Genomic DNA, 16330 nt, shown 5'->3' on the forward strand with positions numbered 1-16330 from the left:
AAGACATCAGGTCGACCTCGCGGGCAGTCGGACACGAGCGCGAGGACGCCGGGAATGCTGGTCAACCCCGTGGGCAGTCCCACCGAAGCATGTGTCGCCAGGGTCATCTGGTCGAACCCGTGGGCCCTCGGACACGGGCCCGTGTCACCCGGAGCTGGTCGTCACCGCGGGCATTCGGGCAAGGCCCGAGTCTTCCGGGACGCCTGTTCGACACCGCGGGCCCTGCGACCAGGGCCCAAGTCGCCCGGGGCAGCTGATCCATGCAGCGGGACATCTGGCACGGGCCCGAGGCGCCTGGGACAGCTGGTCGACCATGGGACCTGGGACCCGAACCGAGTCGCGCGGGAGAGTTTGTGGACACCGCGGGCCCTCGAGCACCGGCCCGAGTCGCCCAATACAGGTGGTCGAACCCGCGGGCCCTAGGACCTGGGCCCGAGTCCCCAGGGACCGCTGGTCGACCCCGGGGTCCATCAGACTCACGTGTGAGTCCCCTGGCACAGCTGTTCGACACCCAGGCCCTCAGGCACGGTCTCGAGTCGCCCGGGACAGCTGGTCAACACCGAGGGATTTTGGACACGGGCCCCAGGCGCCAGGGACTGCTGGTTGACCCCGCGGGCCATCAGAACAGGGCCTGAGTCGCGCGGGCCTGCTGGTGGACCGCGCGGGCCTTTGGACCCGGGCCAATATCGCCCGGGACATATGGTCGACCCCACGGGCCGTCGGACTCGAGTGCGATCTCCGGGGACACCTGGTCGAACCCACGTGCCCTCGGACACAGGCCCGAGTGCCTGGGACAGCTGGTCGACCACGTGGGCCTTCAGACTCGGGCTCGAGTCCACCTGGACAGCTGGTCGACCCGGCGGGCCCTCGGACGCGGGCCCGAGTCCCCCGGGACAGCCTGTTGACACCGCATGCCCGTGGACCCGGGCCCGAGTCCCCCGGGACAGGTGGGCGACCCTGTGGGACCTCAGACCCGGGCCCGAGTTCCCTGGGAAAGCTGGTTGATACCGCGAGCATTCAGACCCAGGCCCGAGTCACCCGGGACATTTGGTCGAAACCGTGGGCCCTCGGAATCAGGCCGGAGTCGCCCGGGACAGCTGGTCGACCCCGCAGGTCCTCGGGCACGGGCCCGAGGCGCCAGGGAGGCCTGGTCGACACCGCAGTGCCTCCGACCAGGGCCCGAGTTGCCCGGGACTGCTGGTCGACCCCGCATGCACTCGGTCCCAAGCGCGAGTCACCAGGGACAGCTGGTTGACCCCGCGGGCCTTCAGACACGGGCCCGAGTTGCCCGGGATGCCTGTTTGACACCATGCTCCCTCCCACCAGGCCCCAGTCGCCCAGGACAGCTGGTCGACCCCACGTAACCTAGGACGCAAGCGCGAGTGGTCCGGGACATCTGGTTGACACCGCAGGGCCTTGGGCCTGGGCCCGAGTCGCCCGGGACACCTGGTCGACCCTGCAGGCCCTCGCACCCGGGCCCGAGTTGCCAAAACATCGGGGCGACCTCGTGGAACCTCGGACACGAGCGCGAGTCACCCAGGACTGCTGGTCCACCCTGCGGGCACTCGGACCAAAGCACGAATCACAGGGAAAACTGGTCGACCCCGTGGGCCTTCAGGAACGGGCCCGAGCCTCCGGGACAGCCTTTCGAGCCCGCAGGCCCTCGGAGCCGAACCCAAGTCAGCCAGGACAGCTGGTCGACCCCGCGGGCCTTAGGACCGAAGCGCCAGTCCCCCGGGACATCTGGTCGACACCGCGAGGCCTCGGGAATGGGCCCGAGTCGCCCAGGACAGCTGTTCGACCCCGTGGGCTCTCGGACATTGGCCCTAGTCGCCCGGGACGCCTGTTCGACACCCCGCTCCGTCCGACCAGGGCCCAAGTCCCCCGGGACAGCTGGTCGACCCTGGAGGATATCAGACACAGGCCCGAGTCGACCGGGAGATTTGGACGACACCGCGGGCCCTCGGGACCAGCCCGAGTCGCCCGGGAAAGATTGTGGAACCCGCGGGCCCTCGGACATGGGCCCGACGTCCCCGGGACAGCTGGTCGACCCAGGGGGACATCGGGCACGGGCCCGAGTCGCCCGGTACAGATGGTCGACCGCAGGACCTCGGACACGGGCCCAAGTCACGCGGGTCTGCTGGTCGATCCCGCGGGCCCTCGGTCCCGGGCCCGAATGGCCAAAGACATCGGGTCGACCTCCCGGGCCCTCGGACACAAGCGCGTGTTGCCCGGGACTGCTGGTCAACCCCGCGGGAACACGGACCCCAGCGTGAGTGGCCAGGGATAGCTGGTCGAACACGCGGGCCTTCAGACACGGGTCCGAGTCGCCCGGGGCAACTGGTGGATGCGGCTGGTCTTCGGGCCTGGGTAGAGTTCCCCGGGACAGCTGGTCGACACCACGGGATCCTGGACCCGGGCCTGAGTCCCCCTGGACAACTGGTCGACCCCGCGTGACATCTGGCACATGCCCAAGTCACCCGGGAAAGCAGGTAGGCTGCGGGACCTCGGACCCGAACTTGAGTCGCCTGGGAGAGGTGGTCCATACCACGGTCCCTCGGGCACAGGCCGGAGACGCCCGGGAAAGTCGGGCGACCCCAAGGGCCTTTGGACACAGGGCCAAAGTCGCCCGGGTCAGCTGGTCGACCCCGCGGTCCGTCGGTCCAAAGCGCGAGTGTCCCAGGAGAGCTGTGTGACACCGTGGGCCCTCGGAGCCAGGCCGGAGTCGCCTGGGACGTCTGGTTGACCCCGCGGGGCATCGGGCATGTGCTCGACTCGCCCTGGAGATCTGGTCGACCCCGCAGGCCCTCGGACTCGAGTGCGAGTCGCCCGGGACCCCTGGTGGACCCTGCGGGCCCTCGGACCCGGGCCCGAGGGCCTGGAACATCTGGTCGACACCGTGGGCCCTCGGACACGGGCCCGAGTCACGCGGGATAGCTGATCAATAATGCCGGGCCTCGGAACCGGGCCCGAGGTGCCCGAGACAGCTGGTCGACACCCCGGGCCCTGGGGCACGTGCCCGAGTCACCCCGGAGAGCTGGTCGACCCCGCGGGCCATCGGACCCGAGCGCGATTTGCCCGGAAGAGCTTGTCGAACACATGGGCCCTCGGACCCAGGCCCGAGTGACCCGGGATGGCTGGGCAACACCGCGGTCCCTCCGACCTGAACCCGAATCGCCCGGGACACCTGGTAGACCCGGTGGGACATCGGGCCCGGGCCCAAGACACCCGGGACAGCAGGTCGACCGCGGGCCCTTGGACCCAAACTCGAGTCGCTTGGGAGAGTGGGTCGACACTGCGGGCACTCGGGCATTGGCCGAATGGGCACGGGAAAGCTGGCAGACCCCGCAGGACCCCGGCCACGGGCCCGAGTCGCCAAAGACATCAGGTCGACCTCGCGGGCAGTCGGACACGAGCGCGAGGACGCCGGGAATGCTGGTCAACCCCGTGGGCAGTCCCACCGAAGCATGTGTCGCCAGGGTCATCTGGTCGAACCCGTGGGCCCTCGGACACGGGCCCGTGTCACCCGGAGCTGGTCGTCACCGCGGGCATTCGGGCAAGGCCCGAGTCTTCCGGGACGCCTGTTCGACACCGCGGGCCCTGCGACCAGGGCCCAAGTCGCCCGGGGCAGCTGATCCATGCAGCGGGACATCTGGCACGGGCCCGAGGCGCCTGGGACAGCTGGTCGACCATGGGACCTGGGACCCGAACCGAGTCGCGCGGGAGAGTTTGTGGACACCGCGGGCCCTCGAGCACCGGCCCGAGTCGCCCAATACAGGTGGTCGAACCCGCGGGCCCTAGGACCTGGGCCCGAGTCCCCAGGGACCGCTGGTCGACCCCGGGGTCCATCAGACTCACGTGTGAGTCCCCTGGCACAGCTGTTCGACACCCAGGCCCTCAGGCACGGTCTCGAGTCGCCCGGGACAGCTGGTCAACACCGAGGGATTTCGGACACGGGCCCCAGGCGCCAGGGACTGCTGGTTGACCCCGCGGGCCATCAGAACAGGGCCTGAGTCGCGCGGGCCTGCTGGTGGACCGCGCGGGCCTTTGGACCCGGGCCAATATCGCCCGGGACATATGGTCGACCCCACGGGCCGTCGGACTCGAGTGCGATCTCCGGGGACACCTGGTCGAACCCACGTGCCCTCGGACACAGGCCCGAGTGCCTGGGACAGCTGGTCGACCACGCGGGCCTTCAGACACGGGCCCGAGTTGCCCGGGACGCCTGTTTGACACCATGCTCCCTCCCACCAGGCCCCAGTCGCCCAGGACAGCTGGTCGACCCCACGTAACCTAGGACGCAAGCGCGAGTGGTCCGGGACATCTGGTTGACACCGCAGGGCCTTGGGCCTGGGCCCGAGTCGCCCGGGACCCCTGGTGGACCCTGCAGGCCCTCGCACCCGGGCCCGAGTTGCCAAAACATCGGGGCGACCTCGTGGAACCTCGGACACGAGCGCGAGTCACCCAGGACTGCTGGTCCACCCTGCGGGCACTCGGACCAAAGCACGAATCACAGGGAAAACTGGTCGACCCCGTGGGCCTTCAGGAACGGGCCCGAGCCTCCGGGACAGCCTTTCGAGCCCGCAGGCCCTCGGAGCCGAACCCAAGTCAGCCAGGACAGCTGGTCGACCCCGCGGGCCTTAGGACCAAAGCGCCAGTCCCCCGGGACATCTGGTCGACACCGCGAGGCCTCGGGAATGGGCCCGAGTCGCCCAGGACAGCTGTTCGACCCCGTGGGCTCTCGGACATTGGCCCTAGTCGCCCGGGACGCCTGTTCGACACCCCGCTCCGTCCGACCAGGGCCCAAGTCCCCTGGGACAGCTGGTCGACCCTGGAGGATATCAGACACAGGCCCGAGTCGACCGGCAGATTTGGACGACACCGCGGGCCCTCGGGACCAGCCCGAGTCGCCCGGGAAAGGTTGTGGAACCCGCGGGCCCTCGGACATGGGCCCGACGTCCCCGGGACAGCTGGTCGACCCAGGGGGACATCGGGCATGGGCCCGAGTCGCCCGGTACAGATGGTCGACCGCAGGACCTCGGACACGGGCCCAAGTCACGCGGGTCTGCTGGTCGATCCCGCGGGCCCTCGGTCCCGGGCCCGAATGGCCAAAGACATTGGGTCGACCTCACGGGCCCTCGGACACAAGCGCGTGTTGCCCGGGACTGCTGGTCAACCCCGCGGGAACACGGACCCCAGCGTGAGTGGCCAGGGATAGCTGGTCGAACACGCGGGCCTTCAGACACGGGTCCGAGTCGCCCGGGGCAACTGGTGGATGCGGCTGGTCTTCGGGCCTGGGTAGAGTTCCCCGGGACAGCTGGTCGACACCACGGGATCCTGGACCCGGGCCTGAGTCCCCCTGGACAACTGGTCGACCCCGCGTGACATCTGGCACATGCCCAAGTCACCCGGGAAAGCAGGTAGGCTGCGGGACCTCGGACCCGAACTTGAGTCGCCTGGGAGAGGTGGTCCATACCACGGTCCCTCGGGCACAGGCCGGAGACGCCCGGGAAAGTCGGGCGACCCCAAGGGCCTTTGGACACAGGGCCAAAGTCGCCCGGGTCAGCTGGTCGACCCCGCGGTCCGTCGGTCCAAAGCGCGAGTGTCCCAGGAGAGCTGTGTGACACCGTGGGCCCTCGGAGCCAGGCCGGAGTCGCCTGGGACGTCTGGATGACCCCGCGGGGCATCGGGCATGTGCTCGACTCGCCCTGGAGATCTGGTCGACCCCGCAGGCCCTCGGACTCGAGTGCGAGTCGCCCGGGACCCCTGGTGGACCCTGCGGGCCCTCGGACCCGGGCCCGAGGGCCTGGAACATCTGGTCGACACCGTGGGCCCTCGGACACGGGCCCGAGTCACGCGGGATAGCTGATCAATAATGCCGGGCCTCGGAACCGGGCCCGAGGTGCCCGAGACAGCTGGTCGACACCCCGGGCCCTGGGGCACGTGCCCGAGTCGCCCCGGAGAGCTGGTCGACCCCGCGGGCCATCGGACCCGAGCGCGATTTGCCCGGAAGAGCTTGTCGAACACATGGGCCCTCGGACCCAGGCCCGAGTGACCCGGGATGGCTGGGCAACACCGCGGTCCCTCCGACCTGAACCCGAATCGCCCGGGACACCTGGTAGACCCGGTGGGACATCGGGCCCGGGCCCAAGACACCCGGGACAGCAGGTCGACCGCGGGCCCTTGGACCCAAACTCGAGTCGCTTGGGAGAGTGGGTCGACACTGCGGGCACTCGGGCATTGGCCGAATGGGCACGGGAAAGCTGGCAGACCCCGCAGGACCCCGGCCACGGGCCCGAGTCGCCAAAGACATCAGGTCGACCTCGCGGGCAGTCGGACACGAGCGCGAGGACGCCGGGAATGCTGGTCAACCCCGTGGGCAGTCCCACCGAAGCATGTGTCGCCAGGGTCATCTGGTCGAACCCGTGGGCCCTCGGACACGGGCCCGTGTCACCCGGAGCTGGTCGTCACCGCGGGCATTCGGGCAAGGCCCGAGTCTTCCGGGACGCCTGTTCGACACCGCGGGCCCTGCGACCAGGGCCCAAGTCGCCCGGGGCAGCTGATCCATGCAGCGGGACATCTGGCACGGGCCCGAGGCGCCTGGGACAGCTGGTCGACCATGGGACCTGGGACCCGAACCGAGTCGCGCGGGAGAGTTTGTGGACACCGCGGGCCCTCGAGCACCGGCCCGAGTCGCCCAATACAGGTGGTCGAACCCGCGGGCCCTAGGACCTGGGCCCGAGTCCCCAGGGACCGCTGGTCGACCCCGGGGTCCATCAGACTCACGTGTGAGTCCCCTGGCACAGCTGTTCGACACCCAGGCCCTCAGGCACGGTCTCGAGTCGCCCGGGACAGCTGGTCAACACCGAGGGATTTCGGACACGGGCCCCAGGCGCCAGGGACTGCTGGTTGACCCCGCGGGCCATCAGAACAGGGCCTGAGTCGCGCGGGCCTGCTGGTGGACCGCGCGGGCCTTTGGACCCGGGCCAATATCGCCCGGGACATATGGTCGACCCCACGGGCCGTCGGACTCGAGTGCGATCTCCGGGGACACCTGGTCGAACCCACGTGCCCTCGGACACAGGCCCGAGTGCCTGGGACAGCTGGTCGACCACGCGGGCCTTCAGACACGGGCCCGAGTTGCCCGGGACGCCTGTTTGACACCATGCTCCCTCCCACCAGGCCCCAGTCGCCCAGGACAGCTGGTCGACCCCACGTAACCTAGGACGCAAGCGCGAGTGGTCCGGGACATCTGGTTGACACCGCAGGGCCTTGGGCCTGGGCCCGAGTCGCCCGGGACCCCTGGTCGACCCTGCAGGCCCTCGCACCCGGGCCCGAGTTGCCAAAACATCGGGGCGACCTCGTGGAACCTCGGACACGAGCGCGAGTCACCCAGGACTGCTGGTCCACCCTGCGGGCACTCGGACCAAAGCACGAATCACAGGGAAAACTGGTCGACCCCGTGGGCCTTCAGGAACGGGCCCGAGCCTCCGGGACAGCCTTTCGAGCCCGCAGGCCCTCGGAGCCGAACCCAAGTCAGCCAGGACAGCTGGTCGACCCCGCGGGCCTTAGGACCAAAGCGCCAGTCCCCCGGGACATCTGGTCGACACCGCGAGGCCTCGGGAATGGGCCCGAGTCGCCCAGGACAGCTGTTCGACCCCGTGGGCTCTCGGACATTGGCCCTAGTCGCCCGGGACGCCTGTTCGACACCCCGCTCCGTCCGACCAGGGCCCAAGTCCCCTGGGACAGCTGGTCGACCCTGGAGGATATCAGACACAGGCCCGAGTCGACCGGCAGATTTGGACGACACCGCGGGCCCTCGGGACCAGCCCGAGTCGCCCGGGAAAGGTTGTGGAACCCGCGGGCCCTCGGACATGGGCCCGACGTCCCCGGGACAGCTGGTCGACCCAGGGGGACATCGGGCATGGGCCCGAGTCGCCCGGTACAGATGGTCGACCGCAGGACCTCGGACACGGGCCCAAGTCACGCGGGTCTGCTGGTCGATCCCGCGGGCCCTCGGTCCCGGGCCCGAATGGCCAAAGACATCGGGTCGACCTCACGGGCCCTCGGACACAAGCGCGTGTTGCCCGGGACTGCTGGTCAACCCCGCGGGAACACGGACCCCAGCGTGAGTGGCCAGGGATAGCTGGTCGAACACGCGGGCCTTCAGACACGGGTCCGAGTCGCCCGGGGCAACTGGTGGATGCGGCTGGTCTTCGGGCCTGGGTAGAGTTCCCCGGGACAGCTGGTCGACACCACGGGATCCTGGACCCGGGCCTGAGTCCCCCTGGACAACTGGTCGACCCCGCGTGACATCTGGCACATGCCCAAGTCACCCGGGAAAGCAGGTAGGCTGCGGGACCTCGGACCCGAACTTGAGTCGCCTGGGAGAGGTGGTCCATACCACGGTCCCTCGGGCACAGGCCGGAGACGCCCGGGAAAGTCGGGCGACCCCAAGGGCCTTTGGACACAGGGCCAAAGTCGCCCGGGTCAGCTGGTCGACCCCGCGGTCCGTCGGTCCAAAGCGCGAGTGTCCCAGGAGAGCTGTGTGACACCGTGGGCCCTCGGAGCCAGGCCGGAGTCGCCTGGGACGTCTGGATGACCCCGCGGGGCATCGGGCATGTGCTCGACTCGCCCTGGAGATCTGGTCGACCCCGCAGGCCCTCGGACTCGAGTGCGAGTCGCCCGGGACCCCTGGTGGACCCTGCGGGCCCTCGGACCCGGGCCCGAGGGCCTGGAACATCTGGTCGACACCGTGGGCCCTCGGACACGGGCCCGAGTCACGCGGGATAGCTGATCAATAATGCCGGGCCTCGGAACCGGGCCCGAGGTGCCCGAGACAGCTGGTCGACACCCCGGGCCCTGGGGCACGTGCCCGAGTCGCCCCGGAGAGCTGGTCGACCCCGCGGGCCATCGGACCCGAGCGCGATTTGCCCGGAAGAGCTTGTCGAACACATGGGCCCTCGGACCCAGGCCCGAGTGACCCGGGATGGCTGGGCAACACCGCGGTCCCTCCGACCTGAACCCCAATCGCCCGGGACACCTGGTAGACCCGGTGGGACATCGGGCCCGGGCCCAAGACACCCGGGACAGCAGGTCGACCGCGGGCCCTTGGACCCAAACTCGAGTCGCTTGGGAGAGTGGGTCGACACTGCGGGCACTCGGGCATTGGCCGAATGGGCACGGGAAAGCTGGCAGACCCCGCAGGACCCCGGCCACGGGCCCGAGTCGCCAAAGACATCAGGTCGACCTCGCGGGCAGTCGGACACGAGCGCGAGGACGCCGGGAATGCTGGTCAACCCCGTGGGCAGTCCCACCGAAGCATGTGTCGCCAGGGTCATCTGGTCGAACCCGTGGGCCCTCGGACACGGGCCCGTGTCACCCGGAGCTGGTCGTCACCGCGGGCATTCGGGCAAGGCCCGAGTCTTCCGGGACGCCTGTTCGACACCGCGGGCCCTGCGACCAGGGCCCAAGTCGCCCGGGGCAGCTGATCCATGCAGCGGGACATCTGGCACGGGCCCGAGGCGCCTGGGACAGCTGGTCGACCATGGGACCTGGGACCCGAACCGAGTCGCGCGGGAGAGTTTGTGGACACCGCGGGCCCTCGAGCACCGGCCCGAGTCGCCCAATACAGGTGGTCGAACCCGCGGGCCCTAGGACCTGGGCCCGAGTCCCCAGGGACCGCTGGTCGACCCCGGGGTCCATCAGACTCACGTGTGAGTCCCCTGGCACAGCTGTTCGACACCCAGGCCCTCAGGCACGGTCTCGAGTCGCCCGGGACAGCTGGTCAACACCGAGGGATTTCGGACACGGGCCCCAGGCGCCAGGGACTGCTGGTTGACCCCGCGGGCCATCAGAACAGGGCCTGAGTCGCGCGGGCCTGCTGGTGGACCGCGCGGGCCTTTGGACCCGGGCCAATATCGCCCGGGACATATGGTCGACCCCACGGGCCGTCGGACTCGAGTGCGATCTCCGGGGACACCTGGTCGAACCCACGTGCCCTCGGACACAGGCCCGAGTGCCTGGGACAGCTGGTCGACCACGCGGGCCTTCAGACACGGGCCCGAGTTGCCCGGGACGCCTGTTTGACACCATGCTCCCTCCCACCAGGCCCCAGTCGCCCAGGACAGCTGGTCGACCCCACGTAACCTAGGACGCAAGCGCGAGTGGTCCGGGACATCTGGTTGACACCGCAGGGCCTTGGGCCTGGGCCCGAGTCGCCCGGGACCCCTGGTGGACCCTGCAGGCCCTCGCACCCGGGCCCGAGTTGCCAAAACATCGGGGCGACCTCGTGGAACCTCGGACACGAGCGCGAGTCACCCAGGACTGCTGGTCCACCCTGCGGGCACTCGGACCAAAGCACGAATCACAGGGAAAACTGGTCGACCCCGTGGGCCTTCAGGAACGGGCCCGAGCCTCCGGGACAGCCTTTCGAGCCCGCAGGCCCTCGGAGCCGAACCCAAGTCAGCCAGGACAGCTGGTCGACCCCGCGGGCCTTAGGACCAAAGCGCCAGTCCCCCGGGACATCTGGTCGACACCGCGAGGCCTCGGGAATGGGCCCGAGTCGCCCAGGACAGCTGTTCGACCCCGTGGGCTCTCGGACATTGGCCCTAGTCGCCCGGGACGCCTGTTCGACACCCCGCTCCGTCCGACCAGGGCCCAAGTCCCCTGGGACAGCTGGTCGACCCTGGAGGATATCAGACACAGGCCCGAGTCGACCGGGAGATTTGGACGACACCGCGGGCCCTCGGGACCAGCCCGAGTCGCCCGGGTAAGGTTGTGGAATCTGCGGGCCCTCGGACATGGGCCCGACGTCCCCGGGACAGCTGGTCGACCCAGGGGGACATCGGGCATGGGCCCGAGTCGCCCGGTACAGATGGTCGACCGCAGGACCTCGGACACGGGCCCAAGTCACGCGGGTCTGCTGGTCGATCCCGCGGGCCCTCGGTCCCGGGCCCGAATGGCCAAAGACATCGGGTCGACCTCACGGGCCCTCGGACACAAGCGCGTGTTGCCCGGGACTGCTGGTCAACCCCGCGGGAACACGGACCCCAGCGTGAGTGGCCAGGGATAGCTGGTCGAACACGCGGGCCTTCAGACACGGGTCCGAGTCGCCCGGGGCAACTGGTGGATGCGGCTGGTCTTCGGGCCTGGGTAGAGTTCCCCGGGACAGCTGGTCGACACCACGGGATCCTGGACCCGGGCCTGAGTCCCCCTGGACAACTGGTCGACCCCGCGTGACATCTGGCACATGCCCAAGTCACCCGGGAAAGCAGGTAGGCTGCGGGACCTCGGACCCGAACTTGAGTCGCCTGGGAGAGGTGGTCCATACCACGGTCCCTCGGGCACAGGCCGGAGACGCCCGGGAAAGTCGGGCGACCCCAAGGGCCTTTGGACACAGGGCCAAAGTCGCCCGGGTCAGCTGGTCGACCCCGCGGTCCGTCGGTCCAAAGCGCGAGTGTCCCAGGAGAGCTGTGTGACACCGTGGGCCCTCGGAGCCAGGCCGGAGTCGCCTGGGACGTCTGGATGACCCCGCGGGGCATCGGGCATGTGCTCGACTCGCCCTGGAGATCTGGTCGACCCCGCAGGCCCTCGGACCGGGTGCGAGTCGCCCGGGACCCCTGGTGGACCCTGCGGGCCCTCGGACCCGGGCCCGAGGGCCTGGAACATCTATCTGGTCGACACCGTGGGCCCTCGGACACGGGCCCGAGTCACGCGGGATAGCTGATCAATAATGCCGGGCCTCGGAACCGGGCCCGAGGTGCCCGAGACACCTGGTCGACACCCCGGGCCCTGGGGCACGTGCCCGAGTCGCCCCGGAGAGCTGGTCGACCCCGCGGGCCATCGGACCCGAGCGCGATTTGCCCGGAAGAGCTTGTCGAACACATGGGCCCTCGGACCCAGGCCCGAGTGACCCGGGATGGCTGGGCAACACCGCGGTCCCTCCGACCTGAACCCGAATCGCCCGGGACACCTGGTAGACCCGGTGGGACATCGGGCCCGGGCCCAAGACACCCGGGACAGCAGGTCGACCGCGGGCCCTTGGACCCAAACTCGAGTCGCTTGGGAGAGTGGGTCGACACTGCGGGCACTCGGGCATTGGCCGAATGGGCACGGGAAAGCTGGCAGACCCCGCAGGACCCCGGCCACGGGCCCGAGTCGCCAAAGACATCAGGTCGACCTCGCGGGCAGTCGGACACGAGCGCGAGGACGCCGGGAATGCTGGTCAACCCCGTGGGCAGTCCCACCGAAGCATGTGTCGCCAGGGTCATCTGGTCGAACCCGTGGGCCCTCAGACACGGGCCCGTGTCACCCGGAGCTGGTCGTCACCGCGGGCATTCGGGCAAGGCCCGAGTCTTCCGGGACGCCTGTTCGACACCGCGGGCCCTGCGACCAGGGCCCAAGTCGCCCGGGGCAGCTGATCCATGCAGCGGGACATCTGGCACGGGCCCGAGGCGCCTGGGACAGCTGGTCGACCATGGGACCTGGGACCCGAACCGAGTCGCGCGGGAGAGTTTGTGGACACCGCGGGCCCTCGAGCACCGGCCCAAGTCGCCCAATACAGGTGGTCGAACCCGCGGGCCCTAGGACCTGGGCCCGAGTCCCCAGGGACCGCTGGTCGACCCCGGGGTCCATCAGACTCACGTGTGAGTCCCCTGGCACAGCTGTTCGACACCCAGGCCCTCAGGCACGGTCTCGAGTCGCCCGGGACAGCTGGTCAACACCGAGGGATTTCGGACACGGGCCCCAGGCGCCAGGGACTGCTGGTTGACCCCGCGGGCCATCAGAACAGGGCCTGAGTCGCGCGGGCCTGCTGGTGGACCGCGCGGGCCTTTGGACCCGGGCCAATATCGCCCGGGACATATGGTCGACCCCACGGGCCGTCGGACTCGAGTGCGATCTCCGGGGACACCTGGTCGAACCCACGTGCCCTCGGACACAGGCCCGAGTGCCTGGGACAGCTGGTCGACCACGCGGGCCTTCAGACACGGGCCCGAGTTGCCCGGGACGCCTGTTTGACACCATGCTCCCTCCCACCAGGCCCCAGTCGCCCAGGACAGCTGGTCGACCCCACGTAACCTAGGACGCAAGCGCGAGTGGTCCGGGACATCTGGTTGACACCGCAGGGCCTTGGGCCTGGGCCCGAGTCGCCCGGGACCCCTGGTGGACCCTGCAGGCCCTCGCACCCGGGCCCGAGTTGCCAAAACATCGGGGCGACCTCGTGGAACCTCGGACACGAGCGCGAGTCACCCAGGACTGCTGGTCCACCCTGCGGGCACTCGGACCAAAGCACGAATCACAGGGAAAACTGGTCGACCCCGTGGGCCTTCAGGAACGGGCCCGAGCCTCCGGGACAGCCTTTCGAGCCCGCAGGCCCTCGGAGCCGAACCCAAGTCAGCCAGGACAGCTGGTCGACCCCGCGGGCCTTAGGACCAAAGCGCCAGTCCCCCGGGACATCTGGTCGACACCGCGAGGCCTCGGGAATGGGCCCGAGTCGCCCAGGACAGCTGTTCGACCCCGTGGGCTCTCGGACATTGGCCCTAGTCGCCCGGGACGCCTGTTCGACACCCCGCTCCGTCCGACCAGGGCCCAAGTCCCCTGGGACAGCTGGTCGACCCTGGAGGATATCAGACACAGGCCCGAGTCGACCGGCAGATTTGGACGACACCGCGGGCCCTCGGGACCAGCCCGAGTCGCCCGGGAAAGGTTGTGGAACCCGCGGGCCCTCGGACATGGGCCCGACGTCCCCGGGACAGCTGGTCGACCCAGGGGGACATCGGGCATGGGCCCGAGTCGCCCGGTACAGATGGTCGACCGCAGGACCTCGGACACGGGCCCAAGTCACGCGGGTCTGCTGGTCGATCCCGCGGGCCCTCGGTCCCGGGCCCGAATGGCCAAAGACATTGGGTCGACCTCACGGGCCCTCGGACACAAGCGCGTGTTGCCCGGGACTGCTGGTCAACCCCGCGGGAACACGGACCCCAGCGTGAGTGGCCAGGGATAGCTGGTCGAACACGCGGGCCTTCAGACACGGGTCCGAGTCGCCCGGGGCAACTGGTGGATGCGGCTGGTCTTCGGGCCTGGGTAGAGTTCCCCGGGACAGCTGGTCGACACCACGGGATCCTGGACCCGGGCCTGAGTCCCCCTGGACAACTGGTCGACCCCGCGTGACATCTGGCACATGCCCAAGTCACCCGGGAAAGCAGGTAGGCTGCGGGACCTCGGACCCGAACTTGAGTCGCCTGGGAGAGGTGGTCCATACCACGGTCCCTCGGGCACAGGCCGGAGACGCCCGGGAAAGTCGGGCGACCCCAAGGGCCTTTGGACACAGGGCCAAAGTCGCCCGGGTCAGCTGGTCGACCCCGCGGTCCGTCGGTCCAAAGCGCGAGTGTCCCAGGAGAGCTGTGTGACACCGTGGGCCCTCGGAGCCAGGCCGGAGTCGCCTGGGACGTCTGGATGACCCCGCGGGGCATCGGGCATGTGCTCGACTCGCCCTGGAGATCTGGTCGACCCCGCAGGCCCTCGGACTCGAGTGCGAGTCGCCCGGGACCCCTGGTGGACCCTGCGGGCCCTCGGACCCGGGCCCGAGGGCCTGGAACATCTGGTCGACACCGTGGGCCCTCGGACACGGGCCCGAGTCACGCGGGATAGCTGATCAATAATGCCGGGCCTCGGAACCGGGCCCGAGGTGCCCGAGACAGCTGGTCGACACCCCGGGCCCTGGGGCACGTGCCCGAGTCGCCCCGGAGAGCTGGTCGACCCCGCGGGCCATCGGACCCGAGCGCGATTTGCCCGGAAGAGCTTGTCGAACACATGGGCCCTCGGACCCAGGCCCGAGTGACCCGGGATGGCTGGGCAACACCGCGGTCCCTCCGACCTGAACCCGAATCGCCCGGGACACCTGGTAGACCCGGTGGGACATCGGGCCCGGGCCCAAGACACCCGGGACAGCAGGTCGACCGCGGGCCCTTGGACCCAAACTCGAGTCGCTTGGGAGAGTGGGTCGACACTGCGGGCACTCGGGCATTGGCCGAATGGGCACGGGAAAGCTGGCAGACCCCGCAGGACCCCGGCCACGGGCCCGAGTCGCCAAAGACATCAGGTCGACCTCGCGGGCAGTCGGACACGAGCGCGAGGACGCCGGGAATGCTGGTCAACCCCGTGGGCAGTCCCACCGAAGCATGTGTCGCCAGGGTCATCTGGTCGAACCCGTGGGCCCTCGGACACGGGCCCGTGTCACCCGGAGCTGGTCGTCACCGCGGGCATTCGGGCAAGGCCCGAGTCTTCCGGGACGCCTGTTCGACACCGCGGGCCCTGCGACCAGGGCCCAAGTCGCCCGGGGCAGCTGATCCATGCAGCGGGACATCTGGCACGGGCCCGAGGCGCCTGGGACAGCTGGTCGACCATGGGACCTGGGACCCGAACCGAGTCGCGCGGGAGAGTTTGTGGACACCGCGGGCCCTCGAGCACCGGCCCGAGTCGCCCAATACAGGTGGTCGAACCCGCGGGCCCTAGGACCTGGGCCCGAGTCCCCAGGGACCGCTGGTCGACCCCGGGGTCCATCAGACTCACGTGTGAGTCCCCTGGCACAGCTGTTCGACACCCAGGCCCTCAGGCACGGTCTCGAGTCGCCCGGGACAGCTGGTCAACACCGAGGGATTTCGGACACGGGCCCCAGGCGCCAGGGACTGCTGGTTGACCCCGCGGGCCATCAGAACAGGGCCTGAGTCGCGCGGGCCTGCTGGTGGACCGCGCGGGCCTTTGGACCCGGGCCAATATCGCCCGGGACATATGGTCGACCCCACGGGCCGTCGGACTCGAGTGCGATCTCCGGGGACACCTGGTCGAACCCACGTGCCCTCGGACACAGGCCCGAGTGCCTGGGACAGCTGGTCGACCACGCGGGCCTTCAGACACGGGCCCGAGTTGCCCGGGACGCCTGTTTGACACCATGCTCCCTCCCACCAGGCCCCAGTCGCCCAGGACAGCTGGTCGACCCCACGTAACCTAGGACGCAAGCGCGAGTGGTCCGGGACATCTGGTTGACACCGCAGGGCCTTGGGCCTGGGCCCGAGTCGCCCGGGACCCCTGGTCGACCCTGCAGGCCCTCGCACCCGGGCCCGAGTTGCCAAAACATCGGGGCGACCTCGTGGAACCTCGGACACGAGCGCGAGTCACCCAGGACTGCTGGTCCACCCTGCGGGCACTCGGACCAAAGCACGAATCACAGGGAAAACTGGTCGACCCCGTGGGCCTTCAGGAACGGGCCCGAGCCTCCGGGACAGCCTTTCGAGCCCGCAGGCCCTCGGAGCCGAACCCAAGTCAGCCA

Source organism: Sus scrofa, chromosome 5 (genome assembly GCF_054392235.1).
Source record: "Sus scrofa isolate SSC_HxYL_T2T_F1_AM1 chromosome 5, Sscrofa_HxYL_maternal_Yorkshire_Landrace_v2.0, whole genome shotgun sequence".
In the NCBI taxonomy this organism is placed as follows: Eukaryota; Metazoa; Chordata; class Mammalia; order Artiodactyla; family Suidae; genus Sus; species Sus scrofa.